This window comes from Pogoniulus pusillus, unplaced genomic scaffold, assembly GCF_015220805.1.
Source record: "Pogoniulus pusillus isolate bPogPus1 unplaced genomic scaffold, bPogPus1.pri scaffold_51_arrow_ctg1, whole genome shotgun sequence".
In the NCBI taxonomy this organism is placed as follows: Eukaryota; Metazoa; Chordata; class Aves; order Piciformes; family Lybiidae; genus Pogoniulus; species Pogoniulus pusillus.
Window position 1 is genome coordinate 240,677 of NW_026974710.1, and position 13,604 is coordinate 254,280.

General features: G+C 55.2%; 1 protein-coding gene across 4 annotated transcripts in view; it reads right to left on the minus strand.

Moving 5' to 3' along the window:
• Window positions 1-13,604, minus strand: part of LOC135174259 (zinc finger protein OZF-like) — a 59,785-nt gene that overhangs the window by 16,341 nt on the left and 29,840 nt on the right. For 3 of the 4 annotated variants that reach the window (XR_010301835.1, XR_010301834.1, XR_010301833.1), the window contains exon 1: window positions 8,534-9,077. The exons of the other annotated variant lie outside the window; for it this stretch is intronic. The gene's annotated coding sequence lies outside the window, so the exon portion shown is untranslated. Of the gene's footprint in view, window positions 1-8,533; window positions 9,078-13,604 lie in introns of those variants that run through there. 4 annotated transcript variants of the gene reach the window in all.

Below are 13,604 nucleotides of genomic sequence, written 5' to 3' on the forward strand. Positions count from 1 at the left end.
GGGTGCAGAGAAGGCAGAGCTGCTGAACACCTTCTTGGCTTCAGTCTTTACACCTCAGACTGAACTCTCCTATGGACTCCAGACCTGTATTAAGGAGAGGAAAGCCTGGAGAAGGTAGTGGCCCAACTGGTCAGTGCACACTGGGTTAGGGATCAGTTACACAAATTAAATATTCACAAGGACACAACCCCTGATGAGATGCACCCAAGGGTGCTGAGACAACTGCCTGAGGTTATTCCTCTACCACTCTGCATCACCTTTGCAAATCAGGGCAGACAGGAGAGGTGCCTGAGGGCTGCAGCAGAGCCAATGGCACTGCAGGCTTCAAAAACAGCAACAAAGAGGTTCCAGGGAACTACAGACCAGGCAGCCTCACCTTCAGCCCTGCAAAAATGATGGAGCAGCTCCTGTTGGAGCAGCTCCTGCTGGAGGGCATCTCAGGGCACTTGGAAGAAGCTTATCAGGAGTAGTCAGCATGGATTTACCAAGGGGCAGTCATGCTTCACTAACCTGAGAGCATTTTAGGATGACATAACTGAATGGGCAGCTGCAAGGAGAGCAGTGTATGGGGTCTGCCTTGACCTTAGCAAGGCCTTTAACACTGTCTCCCATGACATTTTAGTGAGCAAGCTGAGGCAGGGAGGGAAGGAACGGCACGCAGTGAGGTGGGTTAAGAACTGGTTGCAAGAGAGAGTTCAGATGGGGCTGAGCAATGGTGCCAGGTCCAGATGGAGAGCTGTGACCAGTGGTGTCCTCCAGGGATCAGTGCTGGGGACAGTCCTGTTCAACATTTTCATCAGTAACATTGATGAGGGCATAGACAGACAGAGGCTGCTCAGCAAGTTTGCTGCTGACACCAAGCTGGGAGGCTTGGCTGAGACAGCTGCAGGCTGTGCTGCCATCCAGAGAGACCTGGGCAGACTGAGAGCTGGGCACAGAGGAACCAGGTGAAGTCCAACAAGGACAAGGGCAGAGTTCTGCATCTGGGGAACAATAACAAACTGCACCAGTACAGGCTGGGAGATGATCTGCTGGAGAGCAGCCCCAAGGAGAGGGACCTGGGGGTGCTGGTGGCTAACAAGGTACACATGGCACAGCAATGTGCCCTTGTGGCCAAGAAGGCAAATGGCATCCTGGGGTGGATTAGGCAGAGTGTGTCCAGCAGATCGAGAGGTTCTCATCCCTCTCTACTCTGCCCTGCTGAGACCTCATCTTAAATACTGTGTTCAGTTTTGGGCTCCCCAGTTGCAGAGGGACAGGGATCTGCTGGAGACGGTCCAGTGGAGGGCTATGAGGATGATGAGGAGACTGGAGGGCATGGCTGATGAGGAGAGGCTGAGGGACCTGGGGCTGCTTAGTCTGGAGAAAAGAAGACTCAGAGAGGATTGAATAAATATTTGTAAGTATCTGAAGGCTGCCAGGAGGGGGGGGACAGGCTCTGCTTCCTGCTCCCTGGGATAGCACAAGGAGCAATGGGTGTAAGCTGCAGCACAGGAGGTTCTGCCTCAACACGAGGGAACTTCTTTACTCTGAGGGTCACAGAGCACTGGAACAGCCTCCCCAAGGAGGTCCTGGACTCTCCTTCTTGGGAGACTTTCAAGGCCTCTCTGGATGTGTTCCTCTCTGATCTCTGTTAGATAGGATGGTCCTGCTCTGCCAGGGAGGTTGGACTCCATCATCTCTTTGGGTCCCTTCCAACCCCTAACACCCTCTGAGCCTGTGACAATGAAGAGGCCAAGGCCAAGGAGGAGCAGAACAAGAAGAATGCTTAAAAATGTTTCCAACTGCCTGGAGAAAAAACCCAAATCCCTTCCCAGCTGAGCAGAAACTCACACAAATGCTTGGGCAGCTCTGAAAAGCTCTCAGCAGGGAACTCTGCAGTCCCTTTTCAGGCTCACTCATGTCTTGGGCACTCTGCACAAAGGCTTCCAGAGCTTTGCGGCTGCCCTCAACATGCCCAGCACAGCTCCGTGCCCACAGAATGCCAGGCTGGAAGGGACCCCAAGGACCTTCTGCTCCAGCCTTGCCAGCTGACACTGCACTTGCCACCAGCTGGACCAGCCATTCACAAGATCACTCCTAAAGCTGCCCAGGCCAGGGGAATCCAACACTGCTGTGATGGTTTGGGGGTTACCCCGCCCCCCCACACTTTGTATTTGCCCCAGCTAACTCAGAGGGACCCTGGGAATATAGATGAAGCAATTTATTTACAGCCAGCAGAATTTACAAGCAGCTATTTACAGTCTATACAGTTATATACAGTTATATACAGAAATATACAAAGGATAAACAATACAAAAGCACAACTCCCCTCCCAGAAACCTGAGTCCCCAGGAGGGGCTCTAAAACCACCCCAACACCTCCCCCGGCCCTCTCAACCTTACCCCAGTTCTCAGGAAGAAAAGAGGTGCAGCCAAGAGGTTAGGGAGCAAGGTTAGTAGGAGCAAGGTTAATGAGATGTGTCTCGGTCTAAGGCAAAAGCAAGAGAGAAAAACAAAATGGAGAAAAAGTCTTTCTTCTTCCCAGAGCTCTCAGCGAGACTGTGAGAGAAGTTGACATCAATTGTTTTCATTTCACTGCCTGTTATCTAGTTCTTTTACCAAAACATTCCAGCTTGCTTCAAACTAGCACAACTGTCCTTGGGAGCTGATTCCAGGGCCTGACTGTGAGGGAGAAACTTTGCCTTCTGGACTGCAGCCTTCCAGTTCAGCTCAGTTCTGCAGCAGCTACTGCACAGCTGCCTCTTGACCATCACAAACTCTGAGGCACAGCTGCAGGACAAAGCAACTCTCCTGCAATGTCCAATCTGATAAAAGCTCCAATTTTACATCCAGGGCAGGGGCCAAGCTCCAACCCAGGCCCCCCCAGCTCCCACCCCGCTCTCCAACAGTGCTTATTTACAGTTTCACTCCACTGAAGCTCTGCTCAGTGTCCAGATCCAAGCATTCACAGAATGGTTTGGGCTGCAAGGGACCCCAAAGCTCAAACAGCTCCAACCCCCTGCCATTGCCAGTGACACCTGCTACCAGACCAGGCTGCTCAAGGCCTCATCCAACCTAGCCCTCAACACCTCCAGGGATGGGGACTCAACCACCACCCTGGGCAGCCTGTTCCAGTCCCTCACCACTCTTGCTGCAAAGAAATTCTTCCTCATCTCCAACCTAAGCCTCCCCTGCCACACTTCCAGGCCATTTCCTCTTCTTCCATCACCTGACACTGACAAGAAGAGACCAACCTCACCTCACTGCAACCTCCTCTCAGGGACAGGGCAATCAGCTCTCCCCTCAGCCTCCTCTTCTCCACACTCAACACCCTCAGCTCCCTCAGATGCTCCTCACCAGCCCTCTTTCTCCACACCCTTCCACAGCTTTCTTGCCCTTCTCTGCACCTGCTCCAGGCCCTCAACAACCTTCTTCCACTCACTGACACAAAGCTCATCCCAGTATTCACCCTGTGGCCTCATCAAGGCCCAGGACAGGGAAACAATCCTGCCCTTGGCCTGCTGCCCAAACCACTGCTCAGCCTTGCACACCACTGCAATTGCTGCAGCCACTTTCACCAATCATTTCCTGCCTTTACCAGCTCAGCAGGCAGCAAAGAGCACAACTGCAATTTCTTGCTCTGCTTCTCAAGCTCCTCCAAGGAAACTTCAGGACTTCTTCCCAACAAACCACTCAGGACAGCCTGACCCCACTCAAATCAAACACTGCACTCAAATCAAAAGCAAGGCCTCAGCCACAAGCAGACTCTGGACATCTCATCCTGCTCTCAATGCTCCCTGCTCTTCTTCCACACACCATTTCTCCATCTCCACAGCAACAGCAGCAGGGCACAGTGCTCCTGACAGCACAGGGGACAAAAGCTCTGCACAGCTATCAGCCTGCAGGCAAACAGCAAAGGCTCCACCTGACCTCACTCTCTTTGTGGGCAGGAAACCTTGAGAGGAACTGAACAGCAGCCTGAAAGCTGTCAGCAAATCTTTCTGCCTAAGGAGATGGAGCCTAACAACTCCCAGACACCCACTCTGCACATGGCTGCCTCCTGCCTGCTGCAGCAGGGAAATGCACTCAGGCTCAGCTTTAACAGCCTGTTGGGGCTTTGCCTGGGGCCCTGCTTGCTGCTCTATACTGAAACTGCACCAAAAAACACTCTGCAGGCTCCCTCAGCTGGAAGCACATCAAATCCAAACACACAAATGCCTCCACACACACCACTGGAAATCCCCAGCTGGGCTCAGCCTAACATGCACAAAGAGCCTGCTGCAGACAGGGCAATCTTCCTCCTGACCACAGCTGTCAGCTCAATTCACACCTTCCTGACACAAATCACTCCACATGTGCCTGACACCCTCCCTCCAGGGCTCCAAGGCCAGGTCAGATGAGGCCTCAAGTAGACTGCTCCAGTGCAAGGTTTCCCTGCCCACAACTGGAGGATCCTTCAGGTCCCCTCCAAGCCAAACCATTCCATGACTCCAGCATCAAACACAGGACACACAACACCCACAAAAAGAGACCTCACATGGACAAGCATTTGGCAGCTCCCTTTGCACAGACCCAGACCAGCACTCATGCACACCACCACAGCACACTCCAAGCACAAATCTCTCTCCAACACCACTGGCTACCATTACAGCACAAGGGACCAACTCACACCCCTCAGCAGCTTTCAGCAGCTCCCTCTTGTCCCAGTGCTCAGGACCATCCCTCCTGCCTCCATTCAACTGCCCTCAGCTCCCAGCAGCACACAGCAAGGCTCAGAAGGGAGATGCTCAGCACTGGAAAGCTCAGCACAAAGCCACTGCAGCAGAGCCAGCAGAGGCACTGCACACAGCATTTGACTTCTCCGATGGGGACAAGATCTCAGCCAGCTCAGAAAGCACTCCACGACCTCTGCCTGCACACCTCAGACTCTCTGGAGCACAACAACAACTTTCTCAGCCTGGCACACACAGGGGAAACAAAGCCCAGCACAGGGGGGGCTGGCTCTGACTCACCACCAGCACCTCTCTTACAAACAGGCTGAGAGAGCTGCAGCTGCTCAGCCTGCACAAAAGCAGCTCTGGGCTCTCCTTGCAGCCTGCATCTCAACTTCTCAGGGCACCTACAGGCAGGCTGAGCTGGGACTGTGCACGAGGGCCTGTGAGGATAGGACATCAGGCAGTGCATTCCAACTGGAGCAGGGCAGAGTTAGGCTGCACAGCAGGAGCAAGTTCTGCACAAGGAGGCTGCTGACACTCTGCAACAGCCTGCCCAGGGAGCTGCTGAAGGCTCCAGCCTTGCACACAGTCCACATCACAGTTCATGTGCTCCTGGGCAGCCTGCTTTAGCTGCACCTGGCCCTGCTCAATGCCACAGGGTGCACAAGATCACCTCTCAGGGGCCCTTCCAATACGATGCCATCTGGCCAAGTCTTGCACCCAACACAAACTGCACCATCAAGCCCTGCAACAGCCTGCCCAGGCCACTGCTGGACTCTCTGACCCTGCAGCTCATCAACAGCTCTGCAGCTCTCATGCTCAGGGACAGGCCTCAGTGCTCGTCTGGCACTGCTCAACCCAGCAGCTGCACTCGGCCAGCTTCAAGCCTTTGGCCACACCAAACTGTGCTCTCATTCTACCAATGCCAACAGCAGCAGCAAGCTCCACAACCCTCATGCTTCACACACCAAAAACACCAACTCCAGAGATGCAGCCCAAGGCAGAGGACAGTTTTTATTGCTAGGGATTCCTGTGCCAACACCTTGGCAAAAGCTAAACCCTTTCAGCTCTCCACTTCTGCCTGCAAGAGCACACAGAGGCTCCTCAACACCTCTCCAAGCAGCTAAACACAAACTCTCCACACCAGGCTGGAAACCATTGGCAGTGCAAAGACAACCCTTAGCAGGAACTGCACAGAGCACTACAACAGCAGCTGAGATACACAAGACCAGAGTCTGCCTTGGACACCAACAGACCTCCTCAGCCCAAAGCTTTCCAGCCATAGTCCACCTCAGACACAGTTCTCCAAACACCTCCTCATGACAAAGCTCTCCAAAACCTCCCTCCAAACCAGGACAAACCCCAGGCCCCCATGCCTCTCCCCACCATACCTCTCTACTTCCCCCATAACAAAACAAATTGAAGCAGCAAAAAATGAGCTCAGACAAGGCCAAAGGCAGCCTGCAAAACTCATAGCACAGATGAGGTCGCCACTGCCTAGAGAGTCAGGCAGAAGAAAACTGAGAGTGCAGCCAGTTTGCAGGGGCAGTGCATGCAGGATTACAACAATGAAATAACACAGATGACACTTCCAGGTCCACCTCCTGGACTCCCTGGCCCCAGGAGGACTGCACTTGGCAGTTGCACACAGCCCACTTCTTAAACCCAGAACAATCCCTTCAAAAGCAGATTCACCTGCAAGAAAAGGACCAGAAAGGGCCTGCAAGAAAGCTGGGCAGGGACTTTGCACAAGGGCCTGGAGTTAAAGGATAATGCAGAACAGATTGAGGCTCCACGAGGGAAGACCCAGACTGGACACTAGGAAGAAATTCCACACAGCCTAGGGAGACACTGCAGCAGCCTGCCCAGGGAGGCTGGGAGCTCCCCTTCCTAGAGGTCTTCAAGGCCACGCTGCATGAGGCCTTCAGCAATCTGGGCTGCTAGGAGGTGGCCCTGCACATGGCACAGAGCTGCAACTGGGTGACATTTAAGGGCTCTTCCAGCCCAAACCATTCCAGCAATGGAGCCACAGGGCACAAACTGCACAGTTCAAGCAGAGCAACAGCAAAGCAGCCAGGAAGGAGCAGGCTGGGGCAGTGGAAGGCAGCAAAGAGATCAACCTCAGCTGCTGACCAGAACCACAGCTCTTCACAACTTCTAAAGGCTTGTAAAGCCTCATTAACAGCTTCAAAACTCTTCCAAGTTCCTGAATACACCTGAAGATGCATTGAACTCTCTCAACAGCACTGCAGACACTTGCCTGAGTTCTACATTTGACAAACTCTTCAAACAGGCCTGAAAATCACCAAAACAGCTTAGAAAACTCTCCAGCAGTTATTTAAACCTTTCTGCAACTCTTCCAACTCCTTCTGCAGAGACTTCAAGGACTTTTTGGGTCTCCTTAAGCCTTCCACACCATTCAGAAAGGATGAAAGAGGCTTAAAGCTGCATTGGAAATCATCAACACCTCTCTAAATCTCTTGAAGGCCTCTGAAACCTCATCTCAAACCTCACACAACTTCCTCAAACTACCTCAAAAGGCAACAAATCCCTTCAGAGCTGATCCACAATTCTTCACATCTCATTCCAATCTCACCAGCAACTCTCCACAAGTCACACAAAGTAATGCTCAAGAGAGACTCTCCAGGCTCATTCATCTGTTTGGCACTCTTCAAACACACTCAAACAGATCTGAAACTACCCCAAAAGCCATCAACATTGCTGTACAGCTCTCAAACCCCCTCAGAAACTCATTCAAAAGCTCCAAAAGCCTAAGGACTCCATAAAGCAACCTAAAGAGGCTTTAAAATCTCCTTTCTGAGGCTTGAAGGTTTTCAGCACTTTTATGGCACAAAAACTGCTTTGCACAAATCACTTCAACAGCATCAAAATCTCTTCAAACATCACCCAAAAAGGCCTGAACATGACCACAAGAGCTGCAAAAGGCATTAAAAAAAAGCCTGAATCTGGACAAAAGAGATACAAAAATCATTAAAAGTTCCTGCAAATTTTTAAAATATCTTCCAAAAAATCATTAAAAAGGCTTGAAAATAAGAAAAATATTTAAGAAAAAAGCTATTAAAGAAACACAAACCAAAAAGTGTTTAAACATTTTCAAGGCCTCAAAATAACGAAAATATCTTTGAAAAAGATTAGAAAAAAAGCCTGGAAAACTTCAGAAGAGCTTCAGAAGTCACTGAGAGTGACCAGAAAGAACCAAAACCTCCTCCAAAGCCTCACTCCAGGCCCTGCCCAACTCCTGCACACTGATTGTGCACAGCTCTCACACAGCTTCTGCCTCTGCCACTCTCCAGCAGCCTTCACAAACCCCTCCCGAGCCTCACTACTGCCTCACAAAGCCTCACCAGCTGCTGCCAACGCCTGCAGCTGACCAAACCCTCAGCACAAGCCCTTCCGAGCCCCTGCCACTGCCCAAACCCCCTCACCACGCACCCAAACCTCTCGCCCGGAGCCTCACACACACTCGCACCACTCTGCGCCTCCTCAGCCCCGCACACAGCCGCAACACAAAGCGCCAAAAGCTCTCCCCAGCTCCTCACAGCCTCGCACCAACTCCCCACAGCTCCACAGAACCTCCGCACAGCTCTCGCCACAACCTCCCTGCGGAGAGATCCTCAGCAGCTCCGACCCAGCTCTGACTCTGCCCCTCCCGGTGCCGCTCTCGGCTCCCCCAGGCCCCGCAGCCCCTCCCGGTGCCACTCTCGGCTCCCCCAGGCCCCGCAGCCCCTCCCGGTGCCGCTCTCGGCTCCCCCAGGCCCCGCAGCCCCTCCCGGCTCCTCTCCCCCGCCACCCCTCACGCTCCCGCAGCTCTCTCACCGCAGCGCTGCCCGCGCACACCACAGCCTCTGCTCCAGCGCTCCCACGACGCTGCCCAGCACCAGCCAAAATGGCGCTCACGCCCCTGGGGCCGGAGCCCACAGCGCCCTTGGGGGCGGGGCCGCTCTGCCCACGCCTCCCATTGGCTCTGGCTGCCAGCTCTGGGCGGGGCCTTGCCGCACCTGCGCCCCCTTGCGCTCGGCGCCGGAGGGGCGGGAGGGAGCCCTGGGCTCAGGCTGCTGAGGGCGGAGGCTGTGGGGCTCGGGGGGGGCTGTGGCTCTGGGGGGTTCTGACACCTCCGGAACCTCTCTGCACAGCTCTGCAGAAGGCCCAGCACGAGGAGCAGGCACTGTGGGGCCAGGCCCAGGGGCTCAGGCAGGAGCACCCCTGGCTGCTGGCCCAGCACTGCCAGCTGCAGGCACTGGCACTAGGGGGGGCTAAAGCCCTGAACCCCCAAACAGTCTCCCCTGATCCCCTGTGCTCCCTCGGGCAGCCCACGCTGGACCCTGGCACAAGCAGGAGGAGCCAAACCCCAGCCCAAAATGCCCCAAGGAAAAGCACATCAGAAGCCTGAGACCTCCAAGTGCTTCTCTGGCACCCTCAGGTACCCCCTGGCACCCCAAAGGACCAGAGGCTCACTGGGGTGCTGAGGGCAAGCTGGGCACACTGGGCACAGGGCTGGGGCTTGCTGAGGGCAGGGACAAAGGCTGAGCCCAGCTGGGGGTCACAGAGACACCTGCAGAGAGCAGGGCACAGCTCCATGCCCCAGGGCAGGCAGAGGCTGCCACCTGCCAAGTGTGGGCACCTCTGCCCAGCAAGCCCCTGCAGCCCCTGGGGCTGGAGCAGCAGGAGGTGCCCACTCGTGTCCCTGAGACCTTCTCCTGCCTGCTCTCAGCAGCTTCAGCTCCACTTGGCACACACAAAGCCCCTGGAGCCAGCCTGGGGCCTGCTGCTGCTGCCTCTGCAGCCTGCACAGCTCTGACCCTGCCAGCCACAGCCTGCCCTGTCCTGCTGGGGCCCAGCCTGTGCCCAGCTGCCTACCTTGGCCTCTGCAGCCCTGCCAGGATGGCAGCAGGGAGCTCCTGCACCTGTCAGCAGCTGGGGGCTGAGCCCTACCCCCACATTAGCCCCCCCAGCACTACTGGCAGAGGGCTGGGAGGTGCCTGCCCCCAGCAGGATGGCAAAGGAGCAGCTCTGGGCAGCTGCAGCCTGGACAGAGGCTGCAGGGACAGCTGGGACCAGAGCTGCCACCCTCCCTGGGCACCCCTCACCCAAAAAGAGCCACAAGAAAGCACCCCACAGGCCCTGGGGGTACTTGGGGAGCACAGGAGGCATTTGGGGGATACAGAAGGAGCATCTTGGGGTCCCTGGGGGCAAGTCTGAGATGCCAGGAGGGAAACCGAAGATCCTTGGCAAAGCATTTTGGGGTCCCAGGCTGCTCTTTGAGGCTGCCTGCAGGCACCTGAGGGTCCTGGGCTGCACTGGGACACCCTGGGGGCAGTTCTGAGTGCCAGGAGCCAGTCTGGGGGCCCTCAGGGCCAGCCTGGAGCCCATTCTGTGGTTGCAGAGAGGCATTTGGGGCTCCACTTGGAGCTCCCATTGCTAAAGTGGCCTGGAGCTCAACGGCCCCCACCTGCTGGGAAGTCCCCCACAGCTGAAGGGGTGCCCCAAACCCAGGGGCGTCCTCCTCACAAGCCAGGGCACCCCAAACCAAAACACCCTGGGGTGAGCTGCAGCCTCCCGAGGAGCAGCAAAGGGGGCAGGGGGGCTGGGGGCACCCTGCAGTGAGAGGGTGCCAAGACACAGGCAGGGGGCTGGGGGCACTCGAGGCAGTGCTGGCAGCACAGGGCTGGGCACACCACATCCTCACTGCCCCCAGCACCACACACCCCCACAGCTCCCCACAGCCAATATCCTTACACCCCTTACAGACCCTTACAGACCTCTGCAAAACATTGCAGACCCCTGCAGTCCCTTACAGACCCCTACTGACCCCTGCAGACCCCTACAGACCCCTGCAGACCACTATGGAGCCCTGTAGACTGCTGGGGTAGGCCTGACAGGCCCAAAATAGGCTTCTCTACCTCCTGCCTTGCCCAGGCTGTTTCTCTGCTCCAGCAGAGAGGCAAGTGTAGGAAAAGGACACCAAGGAACCTGCAGCCACTGAGTGAGGCCTGCCCAGGGCCCTGTGGGAAACAAGGAGCACACTCAGCTTGTGCCTGCCCAGTGCAGGGCCTGTGCTTTTCCCAAAGCAGGGAAAAGTGAGCCTGGGCCTTTGCCTGATGTGGCAAGGCCTGGCTACCTGCCATCCTGATTGGCTGTTCTGTGTCCCACACTGAGGAAAGGAGATATGCAGGTGCACAGCCTCTGCTTTGCTGCCTGCTCTCTGCCATGCTCTGCCGCTGCCTGCTGCAGTTGCCTCCTGCCTTGCTGTCTGCCTGGTGAGCTCCACTGCTGCAGTTGCCAGGAGCAGGCCCTGGCTGCCTGCACGGGATCAGCCTGCACCAAATAAATTGTCTCGGTTCCAATTGAAATTTCCAGAGACTCAGCTAAATTTGATAGAACCAATAACAATTCTATACAGTGCCCTTCCCTCTTCCCCTTCTTTCCCAGAAGGAATTAGGGATTAGATGGAGAGAGAGAGAAGGAAGCACACCCAAATAAATCAATCTCACTCCATTTGGAAGTTAAACAAAAGAAAAGTTTAACAGTAACTGAAAAAGGTATCTGAGACAGGGAAGTTCCAAAGGATAGGGAAGGGGAAAATAGCAAACACAGAATGTATAAGTACAACCCGATTGTGCTGGTGATGGCTTTGTGCCCCTCGTGGGTGATGGCCACGTGGTAGAACAAAGAGAACCCAGGAAACAGATGGCAATGGTGGTATAACCGAGTCAGGGGGGCACAGAGAGAGACTGAAACAGGAAGCCCCCCTGCTTTTGAGGGACAGGAAGGGGGAGTGGGCTAACCCTCACCTGGTGCTGCTCAGACCCACCCCTGGGGAGTGGTCAAGACCACCTAGGGTCAGGTTCAGGGTTACTCCCCCTGGAGTGTTAACTCTATACACCCTCATCCCCTCCCAGTACAGACTGGGCTTCAATCCAGTACAAACTGGATCCTCTTCACAATCCCAGTACTGCCTGGACCCCTCCAAATGCCAAATGGATGCTCTGAGCTGTCCCAGTACACCCTGAACTCACCCCCAGTACAACCTGTGTTGCAGGCCACTCTGCCTGCTATTTCCGCTTGCCGGCAGGACAGCGGCAAACAAGCCCATAGACCAGTATGGTTCGGGGCAGCCACCTGAGAATTCAGAGTGATTCAATTTGAGTTATGCAGAAGCCATTTATTGATCATTGCAGGCTGAATTTATACACTCAGCCAGCAGAGCACAGGCCTACACATTAGCATAATCAGTCAGGCATGACCCACCACATCTGCATAAGTCCATGCCTTGTTATCCTCGTTAGCGAGGTCCTTTATCTACCCCTTGTGAGATAAGGTGGCCAGCTGCAGGTGAGAACCAAGGTCTGTTATTACAAGGACCTGCCTGTTGTCACTTCTCTTCATACCCACAGCAGTCCTGCACCTGCACCCCACAGCTCCTGGCCTGCATCAGGAACAGTGTGGCCAGTAGGACAAGGGAGGTTATTCTTCCCCTGTACTCAGCACTGGTCAGGCCACGCCTTGAGTACTGTGTCCAGTTCTGGGCCCCTCAATTCAAGAGAGATGTTGAGGTGCTGGAAGGTGTCCAGAGAAGGGCAACAAAGCTGGTGAGGGGCCTGGAACACAAACCCTATGAGGAGAGACTGAGGGAGCTGGGGTTGTTTAGCCTGGAGAAGAGGAGGCTCAGGGGTGACCTCGTTGCTGTCTACAACTACCTGAAGGGACATTGTAGCCAGGTGGGGGGTGGCCTCTTCTCCCAGGCAACCACCAATAGAACAAGGGGACACAGTCTCAAGTTGTGCCGGGGGAGTATAGGCTGGATGTTAGGAGGAAGTTGTTGGCAGAGAGAGTGATTGGAATTGGAATGGGCTGCCCAGGGAGGTGGTGGAGTCACCGTCCCTGGAGATGTTCAGGAAAAGCCTGGATGAGGCACTTAGTGCCATGGTCTGGTTGACTGGATAGGGCTGGGGGATAGGTTGGACTGGATGCTCTTGGAGGTCTCTTCCAACCTGCTTGATTCTATGATTCTATGATTCTGCATTCCCACAACCTGCACCCCTCAGCACCATCCCACTTCACTCTGCACCTTTGCTAGCACAAATCACAGCTGCTGATCCCCTCCTAGCCCACACTGGGCCATGTGCCAGTGCAAACTGCTTTGCTTTTCCCCCTCCCACTTTGCATTTGGCTCTACCACCACTACCAACTGCTATGGCAGCCCACTCCAGGACAGAAGGGGCTCACTCCCAGCACTGGCAGCATCACTTGGCTCTGCCTCATAGAGCCCAGTGCCAGCTGCATCCTCTGATCTGCTTCCACTAGATGCTGGCACTTGTCCCAGTCTAAACTAGGTCCAGCTGCCTCCTCCTGGGACAGGCTGAGTCCCTTCCCAGTACAAACTGGATTGCTTTAGCCTCTCTCAGCACAGCCTGGCCTCTCTCCCACTACAGTCTGCATCCTTGGACACCTTCCCCATACAGCCTTGTCCCCAGCCCCTTACAAACTGGATTCCCTGATCCCACCCAATACACCTTGGGCCCCTCACACTCTCTCCAGCCACTGTCACCAAACCCTACCCCTAATCCTTGATCCTCCCCAGCCTTTAGGCCCCTGCTATAACCCAAAGGACCTGAGCCCATCCCTCACCTCACCCCTTAACACTCAGCTTCTCCCCAAAACACTCCTGCCTCTGACTCTGCCCCAATTGCTCACCCTGGCCCCAGCCTTTACACCTGGCATCGACTCCTTGGTCTTAACCCCTGCCCTCAGCCCAGCCCAAACCCAACCCCTGCCCCTCAGAGCTGGCCCTCACCTGAGCCCTGCCCAGCACTATCAGCAGGACACCAAAGCCTCTCCTCAGCCTTGGCCTGAGACCCAGACCTCAAAGGCAGCTCTAAGTCCTCAG